This window comes from Protopterus annectens, chromosome 15.part0 (assembly GCF_019279795.1).
Source record: "Protopterus annectens isolate FY-2018-M chromosome 15.part0, PAN1.0, whole genome shotgun sequence".
Taxonomy (NCBI): domain Eukaryota; kingdom Metazoa; phylum Chordata; order Ceratodontiformes; family Protopteridae; genus Protopterus; species Protopterus annectens.
In genome coordinates this window covers 223,777,949-223,790,478 of record NC_056749.1, presented here as the reverse complement: position 1 = coordinate 223,790,478, position 12,530 = coordinate 223,777,949, and the positions used below count along the sequence as shown (strand labels likewise).

Sequence of the window (12,530 nt, the reverse complement as noted above, 5' to 3'; positions counted from 1 at the left end):
TTTAGCATTAATTTGCTAGGGTGCAGTATGTAGTACTAGGGTATGTAGTTTTGTGTTTTTTCTTTGCTTTAGCTTTAATTGACAATAAAAAGTCAACTTTATACTTGGCTGGTATGTAGATTTTTTTTAAGTTTTCTTTCTGAATAGTAATGGTTGGTTTATGAATTTTTTAACTTTTTAAATAAACAAGTGTCTGTTTAATGAGTAGTGTGTTTTTTATTCCTTTAAAATTTATTTACTGTTACAACTGATTAGTGTGTGTTTGCAGTAATAGTTCACTTCATTTAAATGGTTTGAGTTTTCAGTATGCTGTAATGTCACAATGTTGTATCCATAACTAATACTGCATCTCCTTTAACAACTCTGGTGATGTGGTGGGGTGTGGCCAGTGTCATGTTGGCCACACCCCTATCCTGTTGACCACTCCCCCATGTCCCACTTTGCCCTTGTTAAAAGGTGGCAACCTTAATACACTGCAATGGATGGTCCACATAAGTAATCTGCCATGATTACTTCAAAGGTAAGCAGACTTTCTAACTATGAACTATTTCCATTCAATGTTAAGAGTCCCTCACCGTATCATCAGTCTGCAATCTAACCTTGTGAAATGGAACAAGCAACAAACGCAGACAGCTCTCCTGAGATTAAAGCACAAGTATCATAGGTGAAAAAAAAAACTGAATGAAGTCAACAGACTTGGTGCAAACTGGAGGCTAGGAAGAGGTGGGAGTTTAAGTAGATAAAATGGCCCAAGGCAAAAATGTGTAGAATGGGGGGGGTCAGTTTGCCTTCTGCCAGTGTTAACATAGAACGAATAAGCCCTTCTCTGGGACCTACATCCTACAAAATACATTAATACAGGACACATCAATCTGAAATACGCTTGCTACAATGGACCTAATAACTGTGATGGACTTGCATTTAACAACAAAACATAATTAAATCTTAAATGTGGTCCTTATTAAGCAACGATTGTCTTGGTTTCAGTCTGATTCAGGGGATGACTGTAGAGGAAGGAAGTGAAATACTGTTCTAAATATAATTTTCCAGAACATAAGTGTACCCCCAGGACAGAAGACTAAATGCACCATATAGTTAAGCATGCAAGAACAGAAACCAGAATTGGTATGCAGTCAAGACCAAAAACATAAATTATTTTTCAATGTTCCATTATATAGATAAACAATGAAATGCTCACCCACACACAAGACTAAGCATATGTGCTTTGGTGTTGGGGGGGGGGGGGTTGGGCAAACTTCAAAATAAAGAAATAGGAGTACTGCTTTTCACAAAGACAAGGGAATATGTCTCCTGTGCAACTACAAAGATAACTGTCGGCACAAGTACAAATAAAAACTCAAGTTCCATGGGACCAGTCAAAGTATATGGAGGTTTCCCACATAGGCTCTGCTAGATTTAGCACAAGGCAACCTAGACATAGCACTAGCTGTGAGGGCCCTATAAATGTTACAAAAAGAAAAGTCTGTCTCGCAGTCATCGTTCGACCCCAATTTCCACTCAGTTGCTCTGCTCCATGTAGTTTCTTGTTGGCTTTTAGTGTGGTATTCTTGGACAGAGCAATGAAGCTTCATATTTACTTTGAAAGTTGTGTGTATTTAGCAAGCCTGTTTAACCATGAAGTTATTGCACTGATCACCATTGAAGCCTGAAGCTCTGACTACTGTGGAAGCTGTGCATTTTGTAAGCCTGAGCTCCATGATTACTATGGAAACACCATAAAAAGTGATAAGTAAGCAGATGGGAAATCAAGGCTGGGAAGTTGTTTTATTGTAGATGGACAAGGGGTCTTGGTCTTGTCTCTCTAGCTCTGCTGCTCAGATATTATAAATGCACATCACACATGATGCTTCATTTACCTAGTATTAGTGTCAGTCAACAATGCCACTCTCTCTCTCTACTGCTCATTTTACTTTTCCTTATTTGTAGGATTCTAGTTAGTCAACAATACCAGACATTAGTTTCATAATTCTGAATACCAAGCATTAGAGTTTTGTAATTCTTACTTTTGTCAGACAGTTTCATTATGACTCTACCTCACAATTATGTCCTGTGCTTCTTACCTTTTTCCTAACCAAGCAAACATAGGAATAATCCAAGAGCACTGTCTGGTTAAGAGACTTGCTTAGAGTCGTGCAGTAGGCAAATGGAGGCAGAAAATATCAGCTCCCTACTGAAATGTCAGCACACAAAATTCTGAGTGCTGACATGCCAGAAAAAAATAGTGAAAACACAGAAGAGCAAACTTTAAAGACTGCTCTACTCCTTAAAACGTTGTGGTAAAGCCCCCCCCCCAAACTCATATATATATATACCAACTCTGAGATCACCATACTTCAGAGAAAAGAATATTCCAAGAAATGGCATCTTAGACTTGGTACATATACACAAGTCTGTTCTTTCGAACATTTCAGCGTCTGTAATTTGAGATTCACTCTAGTGGGTCCTGACATTTCAAATGGTTACAGAAAAAGTAAAATCCTGAACCCTTGACTACAGGAAGCAGGTCATTAAGAGTTTGGAGCCTTAGTCGTTTGCATCAACTGCCAGACCTTCATTAACACCTTTATTTTTGCATAAGTTTCTGAGGATTACAGTCCAGCAATAAAGCAAGTCATTCTAGTTTCATAGTCTTGTCATTTAGAAAATGCATGCTGATCCAGACTGTTACTTTGTTAACTTAATAAAATATAGTCCGATTCCTGTCTCTGTCTTGTATTCATGCCCTGTTTTTTTGGGGGGGGTTTTGTAAATCACAGATGGTTAGAGTACTACACTTTCTGAACAATAAGAACCATTAGACTATGTCTATGCCACTCCTGCTGTTCTGCTAACTTACAAATTAGAGTAATATGACACTTAAGGCTCTTAGCTGTTAAACTGTTTCCTGTAGTCAAAGGTACAGGGTTTGAATCCTATTTGTCTACTGCCGGACTCTTAACAGGTCACTTAACCAGATAGTATTTGTGGGTTGCCTATGGAAATAGAGACCTTTTCTACTAGATTTACTGCATTAACAAATAAAAAATCTATTTTGATCCACCTATTATTTGTTGGCTCTGGAGTTCTGAAACAAAGTAGTGGAAAAATTATTTTGCCTTTTCCTTGTAAAATTTGTAACTCTTTGGTAAATTGCTCTGGATTGCAGTCACTAAATGACAGGCATGTGATTTTCAGACTTTATAACCTTCATAAAATGCTTCCTTGTGCTATGCATGTTAATCAGCAAGCTACATATTTGGCTGTTAGAACAGAGGACTTAAGCTCAGAGTTGTTAATGGGGTGCTTCCTGTTCCAACTGTACAGGGTTTTGAATATTTCCATTCTCATTTGTCTAGTGTGCAATTAAGCAAGCCACTTATTTTAAATGACTGTTGACAGTGTGTTTATCATTTGGTTGTGAATAAACTACAAGGCATACATTCTATGAGTTGAATATTAATATTTATACAATGACTACTCATTGCTATTCAAAAAATGAGCATGCTGACTGGACAGTCCAACCAGCGTGTCTGTTGTAAATTGAGCATATACCAAGAGAAAAAAGTCTGGATGCCGAAGTACCATTGAGCAGTCAGACTTTCTACTGGCATATGCTGGGGGACAGCAAAATGCAACATCAGGTTTGTTCTGCAAAACCAAACAGAAACAGAACATACCTGATTTTCCCTGTATTTCTCCACTGTCCCTCAAAATCTTGACTTTTTAAATATTTAAAAAGCAACAGAGATTCTCTTGTTTTCTGTTGCTTCTCCTGCATTGCACTGATGTACTGTGAAAGCATGGGAACACAAGTCCCATATGCATGCACAGTACATCCGCTCATGTGGAAGACTGAAGTGCCAGTACACAAAAACATTACTTAAGAAAGGCAAGTCATTTCTTTCTTAAATAATGTCATTACATAAAAGCAATAATCCACTCCTGTTTGTGGGTATAAAGATTTATCCAGAATTGGCAGCATTTAATCACTCTGGTTTTGTCCTCGTGATCAAACCATATCAACTGTGGGTAAATCCTGACATACCCACAAACAGTTGTGGATTATTGCTTAATTTAACAATGAGTGTATTTTTAAATTAATTAAACTTTTTTAACACGCATGCAGATGTGAGCAGCACTGTGTTGGATTACAGTAAACAATATAACATCCATCATCTGTTGTGCTTGAAAATAAATTTTAGAATCTATGCCCTGCTTATCAATTTGTATGTCTTTACATATCTATAAAATGACTTCCTCTTAAACTCAACATCTTTATATAGATTTTCTACAAAATGTATCCTAATATGATCTCATATCATACTATGTTTAATTTTTACCTGTCTAGTTTATTTTAGCTTTCAAAGCTACAGTTAAAACTCATTTACATTTTATATTTTTTCTCTCTCATCTTAAATAACTTGTTTGCATGGAAATATATCCTGTTGACCTTTTATGCCTAATCTTCTGTACACTGGTTTACTTTTCAGTTCAGCAAAACTAATTACCAGTAGTTTAGCCTTTATAATCTAATGATCACTACATATCAAGGGTGGTAAAACTTGACAATGAAGTAAATAATATCCTTACGAACACAAACAATACCTGGTATGTTCTGTTCCCTATTATGTTTGCTTACAATCTACTTGTTGTTTCCGAGCATACATTGCAAAATATTTCATTACTAATCTTATAGAATCGCTATTATTCCTGTCTGTTTCTGGTAAATACAAGTCCGCAGCTACTATGATTTTCCCCTCCTGTATTTCATGCAAGAAATACACAAATTCCTCTAGGTCATCATTGTCAACTGTTATTTTTATTGGAATGATTTAACAATCTACAGTACTGCTGTTATTAAAGTCATAATCACAGGTAATTTTTAATCCCTATCATAACACTTCCACCAGATTTATTAGAATGCGAGATGCCTAAAAATTATTTATATCCTGACAGAACTGGCTACTGTCTGTGAAATATTGTTAAAGAAAAATGATTACAACAACCTTATATGAACAAAGGGAATTAAAAAGAACTATTGCTTATGCTCCTAACACTAATAGCCACCAATAAATCAAAATTTGCTCTCTCTGAACTATTTTTTTCAGCAAGTGCTATCAAACTAGGACTATTTCAGGACAGGATTTTTGCCAAGTCAAGAATTTTCTTCCTTTGTCTGGACAAGTGGACTCCATCCTATCCAAATGTGTGTGCAAGCCCCAAATTAGGCTTGAATGTTCTACCCATTCCCAGATTTTTAAAACAGACCATTTTAGGCATTTACCCTACAACCTTTTAATTCACAATGAGGTGCCTCTCCTTTACATAGAAGATTTGTGAAATTTAAATCCTATCACCTGAACAAGCTAGGTTAATCCAAGAAGGCAACTTCCCTACTATCATTGAGGCCATGAAAATTACATAATTTGAACCAGCATGAATAAAAACAGCCCCATAACTCCCTTAGATTAATGCATTCTGAGGACCTACTCACATCCTGTGTTTTTGCTGTGGCAAGTATGGCACTATTTTAATGTTAATCATTCTCTTTTTTTTCTAAATGTTTTCATTAAGATTTACAGATAAATAAAATGGCAATTATTTAAATTTCTATACATACTGTAAAGAAGAAAACTGGTAATACAAGAAAAACAAAACAAAAACATCTACTGACAAGGTGTTTACATAAGATAAAAAAAGTTGAAAATTTTAATTAGTTTATGAAGTGATCTTTCATTTCAATTATTCAATGTATGTTCATCATTCTCTTGACATCCTTTAATAACGGACTCTCCAATTGCTAGTATATAATTTCTCACCAGATCTGAAAAATCTCCCACTTCTAAATTGAGTAATGTCTGCTCTTTCAGTTCTTACAAAAGAATTTTTATCATTAGCCCTGTTAATCTCAGTTTTCACCACTTAATTTGCAAGCATATAACCCTAATGCAGCGCTCTCTACTTCTACAGTCTAAACTACTCTATCAGTCTTGCTGCATTTTTATCTTACAATCATATTCTTTAATTGTTCCAAGTTCAATTTAGATTTATTCCTTTTAGCCTGACCCTTCCCTCTATTTTCAACATTCTCTACTGGAAAAAAATATGGTTTCAGAAGACTGAATGTTTTGTGACTAAACAATGTTATCACTCCCTGTAATCTAGTTATTACATAAAGCATTGTCCTTTTTATAAGTATATAGCCTCTTTACATTACAGACATTAATAATTTTGTTTTTCTTCATAGTAATTTGTTGTGAAATGCCCCCATTTTTTTTATCTTCATTTTCTTCTGCATGCTCTGAATCCTCAAATTGCTACATATATGCATCCTGAAAGTCAAATTTGTCATCTACAATACCATGTTCAATAGGGTTTGAGAAATCTTTTCTATTAGTGGGCACTTTTTCTAAATGCGATTCTACCTGCACTTTGCCTAATTTTTAAGCTCATCGGCCAAGACATTAATATATGTAATGGCAAGTTTTCCAAGCTGTGCCATTTGCCCAAGTACAATCTTTTTCAGTAAACCAACATTTACTGCTAGTAATAGTAATCAAATTATTTAACTTTTGGCATGAGGAACACAGGTCTCCAATGTTTTCAATTATTACACCATAGTACTAATGTTATCAGGTGTTACATTTACATATACACAGCATTTAGTTAGCTGAACAAGATAATTATCTCTCAGCACATCCTTAATGGCATACCCATTTTTAACAATCCTACAAGCAATTCAAGAATGTTAAAAGAAAACAAATGTCAAATGATCAGTAGCCACAAAAATTAAAATAACTGGTAATTTAAATAAAATTATGGGAGGAAATCACAAAAATATGAATTATTAAATTAAATACACTGAGCTAACCTTGTACAATAGGGAAATCACTTACAAAAATGGTTACTCTGACCACCTGTACCGGTTGTGACAGTCGCACTAAAATGATGGCTGTCATTTGTCACCATCACTAGCACCTCATTGTAATAATAAAAATCAGTGGTTAAAAAACAAAATATAAATCAAAACAAGTATTCTACTACCAAACAGTTGCACAATGAATCACAAAACATTTGCCAGTTTCCAAACAATTCCCTGTTGTAAAGAAAAAAAAGTAAGAATAAAGTAAAGAGATAAGCAATTGAATCATGTAAGGGATGAATGAATAGTACGGATATATTATCAGGCCACATACAGCTGTTAGCCTTAATCCTCTTTAAAGATGGGGAAGAAAATTCCAGACATGACACTGGGGCAACTACAACTGTTAATCTCCTTTGGACCGGTTATAAGTTCAGCAAAAGATTATACAGAACACTAAAACTGGAAAAACTCTAATGAAGAGTTGAGCCATTTCTTTACGACTGGTAGCAAGGGCCAGTCTTAAAGCATCTGCAGCTCTGATGATTTGCATACTCAAACTTCTGTTTATCATTGTCATTTTATAAGTTATTCTTCATACTTAGCCCTTGCAGCCTGGGTATCATATTAAGTTAAAATAAATAAATAAATAAAAGAATACAATGTTTTTGTATTTACATTTTTTAAACATATCATTAGTATAGCATTCTACCTGGACAGGTAGAGACTGGTGTTAAGACCGGATTGTTACACATTGATGAAAAAATTCCCAGGCCATGTTATCTATTTTTATTGTACATGTCCACAGCCAGTCACTGTTATCAATATCTACGCACACTATGAATATAACCAAGCTACTTAGCGGATATTAGTTTTTCAGTAGAACTGCCATGAACAGGAACAAAAAAGAAATGTGATCAGATTATCTAAATGGAGCAGTAGTTCAAACTTGACAGTAAGTACGAAGTAGTTACAAAAACTGAATCAAGATTACTAGAACATGTTGAGAAAGGAACAGGTTGTGAGAAACTGCATGAAGACTTAAGTCCCAGTCAAACATACTCTAATTCTAACTCTGCAGTACCACCCCCCTCTCTTTAGCTTGGGTAACTCAAAAATGATAACTTCCTACAAGAAGTGCTGAAGATATGCCAGCTCATCAATCCATCAGTCACAATAATACATGACTAACTTGCTCCTCTTCACCAATGCACACAGTGAGAAATCTACAGGTCAGTCTTCTACCTGATAAAACTTAGTTCTGTCTAGAAACATTTAATTCATTCTGTGATGTGAGGTAGTGCCAGCTATGCCAGGAAAAGTAGGGCAGTGGATGTGTAACATATGCCAGCACATCTAGCTGGAATTTAGTAAAGAATTATATGTTATTTGAATATCAAACTGATTTGTATAGATGCTTTTGTTGAAAAATGTATTTGTAAAGCTGCTTGCGTTACAATGTACCAACAGTGTTCCCTGCTGGACAGAAAAAGATATATACATGCGTTACTGTAACTGTTTAAATGTATATGTTTTAACAGAGGATACGGGAAGAGAAGGTGTTAATCTCAAACTTTGAAAATGTTCTGAAATTAAATTACTGGGCCTAGGCCATAAAGATGCATCTTACAACTCTCAATGCAGCCAGAGACAAAATGTCTGTACTAGGAAGATTCCTGCATAGTCACTTGGGTGAACCAACTGCTACTCTGGAAGGGTGGAGGGGTGAACTAACTGCTACTCTGGAAGGGTGGAGGTTTGAAATTGTTTTCGGACTTCCAGGAGCTGCAGCAGATCTTAGCAATGCTGTGTGTGTGTATTATTGACACATACTGACTGCTTCTAACCAAGCGGGGTTGCATGGGAACCAGAAGTGAGATGACCAGTTGTATGTGATGTCATTCTGTAATCCATCACTAAAATAATGTTTTAATACTAGTCGAGACTGAAGTCTCAGAGCACTCTGTTTTTTGAACCTGACAAAGAAGGAACCCTCACCTACTTTAACTTGGCTTGCTTTAGTAAGTGACCAGGGAATAATAATGCTTTAGATCAGTCAGGAAAATATAGCGAGATTAGTTAAGTACTGTTTTTCCTGCATCTGTGTGAATCTAGTCATCTGTGTTATTTTAATATTACTTGTGACTGAAAACTCCAGTGTTTATTGTAAATAAATATTCAGTATTTTCATGTTCTTTTATTTATTAAATATATTTAAATTTTTCATTGTGGCTGGTCCTTTAGAGAATATTTTAACCTTTGAGAATACTCATATCTATTTGGTGACTTTGTGGCCACTCCTGAAAGCTTTGGTCAAAACACTACCATTTGTATTTTTCACTCAGTATATTGGATACCCTTGTGACAGCCTTAGAGTAGCTGGCTTTGGAGTGTCTGGTGGCAGTAACATCCTTATATTCTGGTCAGAAGCAGGCATAGCTAGTAAATCTGTGCCAGCCTTTCCCAGGTGTGTGCACGCACGTGTGAGAAAATCAAATCTCAGAGAGTATGTGTGAGTCAGCTGTTTGGAGCAGGGACATGAAGCACTGGTTTTATAGAGAGGGTGCTGGAGAACTTGGCTGAGGTCTCAACTTAATAGCTCTGCCAGTGGGGAGTGTTACTAGGGACCTGGAGGGAGACAAAGAAATCCAGACCCATACCAAGTGTGTTTTCTGTTTGCTCTCAAGAGAAACTGTGGTTGATGCAGAAAGCTGCATCTGGAAATACTGGCGTATCCACTATTGTTCTAAGTGAACATCCCTCTCCAGTATCAGTAGTGAAGATTCAGGCTCCTTGATTACTGACCCAGAGTGGGGATACCACACATTCATACAAAATTAGAAGAGTATTTTTTCAAGACAACTGTTAAAAATGTTTAACAGACTATAGTACATGGATTAATAACACAATACATGCTATCAAGTTAACCTAAAAAGACATACCTCTGCTGATGTGTTCAAGGACAGTCTTACGCCATTTGGACATATATAGCATGATATGGCCCTGCACTAGGCTACAATACACTTGAACAAACAGAAAAACTCACAAACCAATGTAAAAACCAACAAGCGAGTGAAACACAATAAGAGGAGCTGATATTTCCACAAATTTATTCTTCCAATAAATGTTAGCGCTTTCGGCAAGTTAAATAACTCACCTTCATCAGACAAACCTAGGCTACAATACACTTTATGTTGCCCACAGGACTTGTCTGAAAACCACTGCAGCAAAGTGCAAGATATGTTTCTACTTGTAATCTTGTTTCTGAAATAGCTATTAATCACATGCATAAAGCAGGAAGCATTTCCCATGATATACTGTACAACCAATTAAGTCTAATATTATTAATACTGCAGTATAACACCACTTACACGGCTCACACTATTAATTGCTAATGCTCTTATAGTAGTCAGGTATGGCTGCAGAGTGCTGAACTGGGTTTTCTATCTACACCTAAGCTTGAATTAACCATATGGTTTTATGTATTGTTCCAGTTACTGTCTCAGAAGATAACCAGACTGCATTTAATATGAAAAGTAACAGGGGCACTGTTTTTCCTTTCGTTTTAGTTATTGATAGGTATTGTACGACTGGTTGCTAATAAATGTCATTAAAAAAATAACTGAACAATCGGCCTCAGCCAGTACAAAACAAAACACTAGTAAGTTGAGAGAGACTGTGCTGTGAGGCAACTTAAGATCACCAAGACTTGTGATAAAATGTTACCAATACAATGCTAAGGAAAACAATTGCCGCAGCTGAAGAAAGAAGCAAAATAATTCTAATTAAGTTAAACATGAGGTACATGTGTTTAATGAAGTGAGACAGAGATGGACAAAAAAAATTATGGCACTTGGCTCAAAGAGGAAAAATGTAACAGAAGCGGTTTGATCACAATCTTAAAGGTACTGTAGTATTACCAGATTCTGAGTCCCATACAAGATGGGAGGAAGGACAAGAAATGTAGAATGTGGTTGGACTGGACATATAAGCAGTTTTGGAAGAGAGAACATTGTAGAAATCTTGTGAGGATTTTGCATATTCTCCATACGTCCATGTATACTTCCTTAAGACATTCCAATTTTCTACCCTCTTCCAAAATATGCTTTTTAGTGGTTACTTTAAGTTATCCTTACATGAAATCTTTACTGTTGCCCTTGTGGTTTGGGCTATGGCTACAAATACTCGGCAATTATTTGTCCACCTACCCAGTTCAGCAAACAAAATAATTAAGCTTTTAAAAAACGTTGTAAGAGGGGTGATGTATAAGCAATGCAGTCTCCAAGAAAAAATGAGGTGATTATATTGCTATTACTGTGTATTCTGAGATGGCTCAATTTTATGTGATTTTGTGGACACATACAGACTGTAATAACAAGGTGCAAGAATTGGCAAGGGACACCAATAATTCAGAGTAGGCACGGAAAGAGACTGGAAACCCATGAAGGTAGAAAGGGCATACCTCTCAAGTGTCTTGAATTTCTCAGACAATACCAAACTTTGTCCAAAACTATCAGGGTGCCATGAAATTCTGAGTGGCCTCTCTAAATCACAATTTTTTTAAACAATTTGATGTGACCTGCTACATCATCAGCATGCGACAGACAACTTCAAGTAGAGAGAAAGCCCATACTGTGGATATTTTGTTTAAAATAAAATACATACAAAGACAGGAGTTCTCAACATTTATGTGTTTGCATGCTAGGCAATCATTAGTATTGCTATCCCAAAGAGGAACACAATCCAGCTACTATTCATACTGCGATAATTCCTAAGTGGTCTTGCAATTGGTTTTATAATAACCTTTTTGTTTTTAAACATCTTTATTAAATTATCGCTTAAGAAATAGACGAACATACATTAACAGAAAAAACATTGTAACAAATTTTCATTAAATACCACAATGAGGGAGAAAAAGGTGCAAAGAGACATAGAGGAGCTCTCTGAGCATGTAGCCCAGGCTGGTATGACCCTGACCTTGAGTAGCATCTTACCCTCACCAAGAATGATGCCACAATATGAAGACAAGATGATCAGTTTCAACAATTGGCTTAAGTATTGGTGTCATTCAAAGGGGATCCAATGCCTGTCAGCTTGGGATGATATGCACGACAAGCCACGATGCTTTGCTAGGGACGGCTTGCACCTGTCACCCCTGGGCTTTCGGATATTGGCAAAGGCTCTTGCTACCCCCATAGTGCCTTTTTAGGCAAGGCTCAAAAGACAAACCCACCTCCATAGGTATCACAAGGGATAAGAAACTAAGAGTAATGCTACTCAACGCTAGAAGTCTAAACCTCAAGATGCACTTTTCGAAACTCTCCTTAGCATGGAGAACATCGATATCTGTGCAGTAACAGAAACCTGGTTCAGGACTCCCGAGAGCACCCCAGCACTACCAGGTTATACCTCATACCATGCTTTTCGGCCCAGAACTCGGACCGAACCACAACAGGAGGGAGTATCGATATTCATCAAAGATACCCACACCTCCAGGTTGGTGGCAAAGCACGAAGCATCAGAGACTATCCATGTGCAACTAACAGTGGGTAAAACTGCCTTCCAGTTTATAGCCTGCTACAGACCACCCCCCCAAACCCAGGAACCCCACTCGGCCTTCCTGAGAACACTGGAAAATATGAAGGTCTCTCCGAACACCATTATATTG

The 12,530-nt window shown here is 36.6% G+C and overlaps 1 protein-coding gene across 1 annotated transcript in view; it reads right to left on the bottom strand.

Moving 5' to 3' along the window:
• Positions 1-12,530, bottom strand: part of LOC122790151 (pre-mRNA 3'-end-processing factor FIP1-like) — a gene marked incomplete in the record, with an annotated part of 1,284,544 nt that overhangs the window by 1,235,303 nt on the left and 36,711 nt on the right.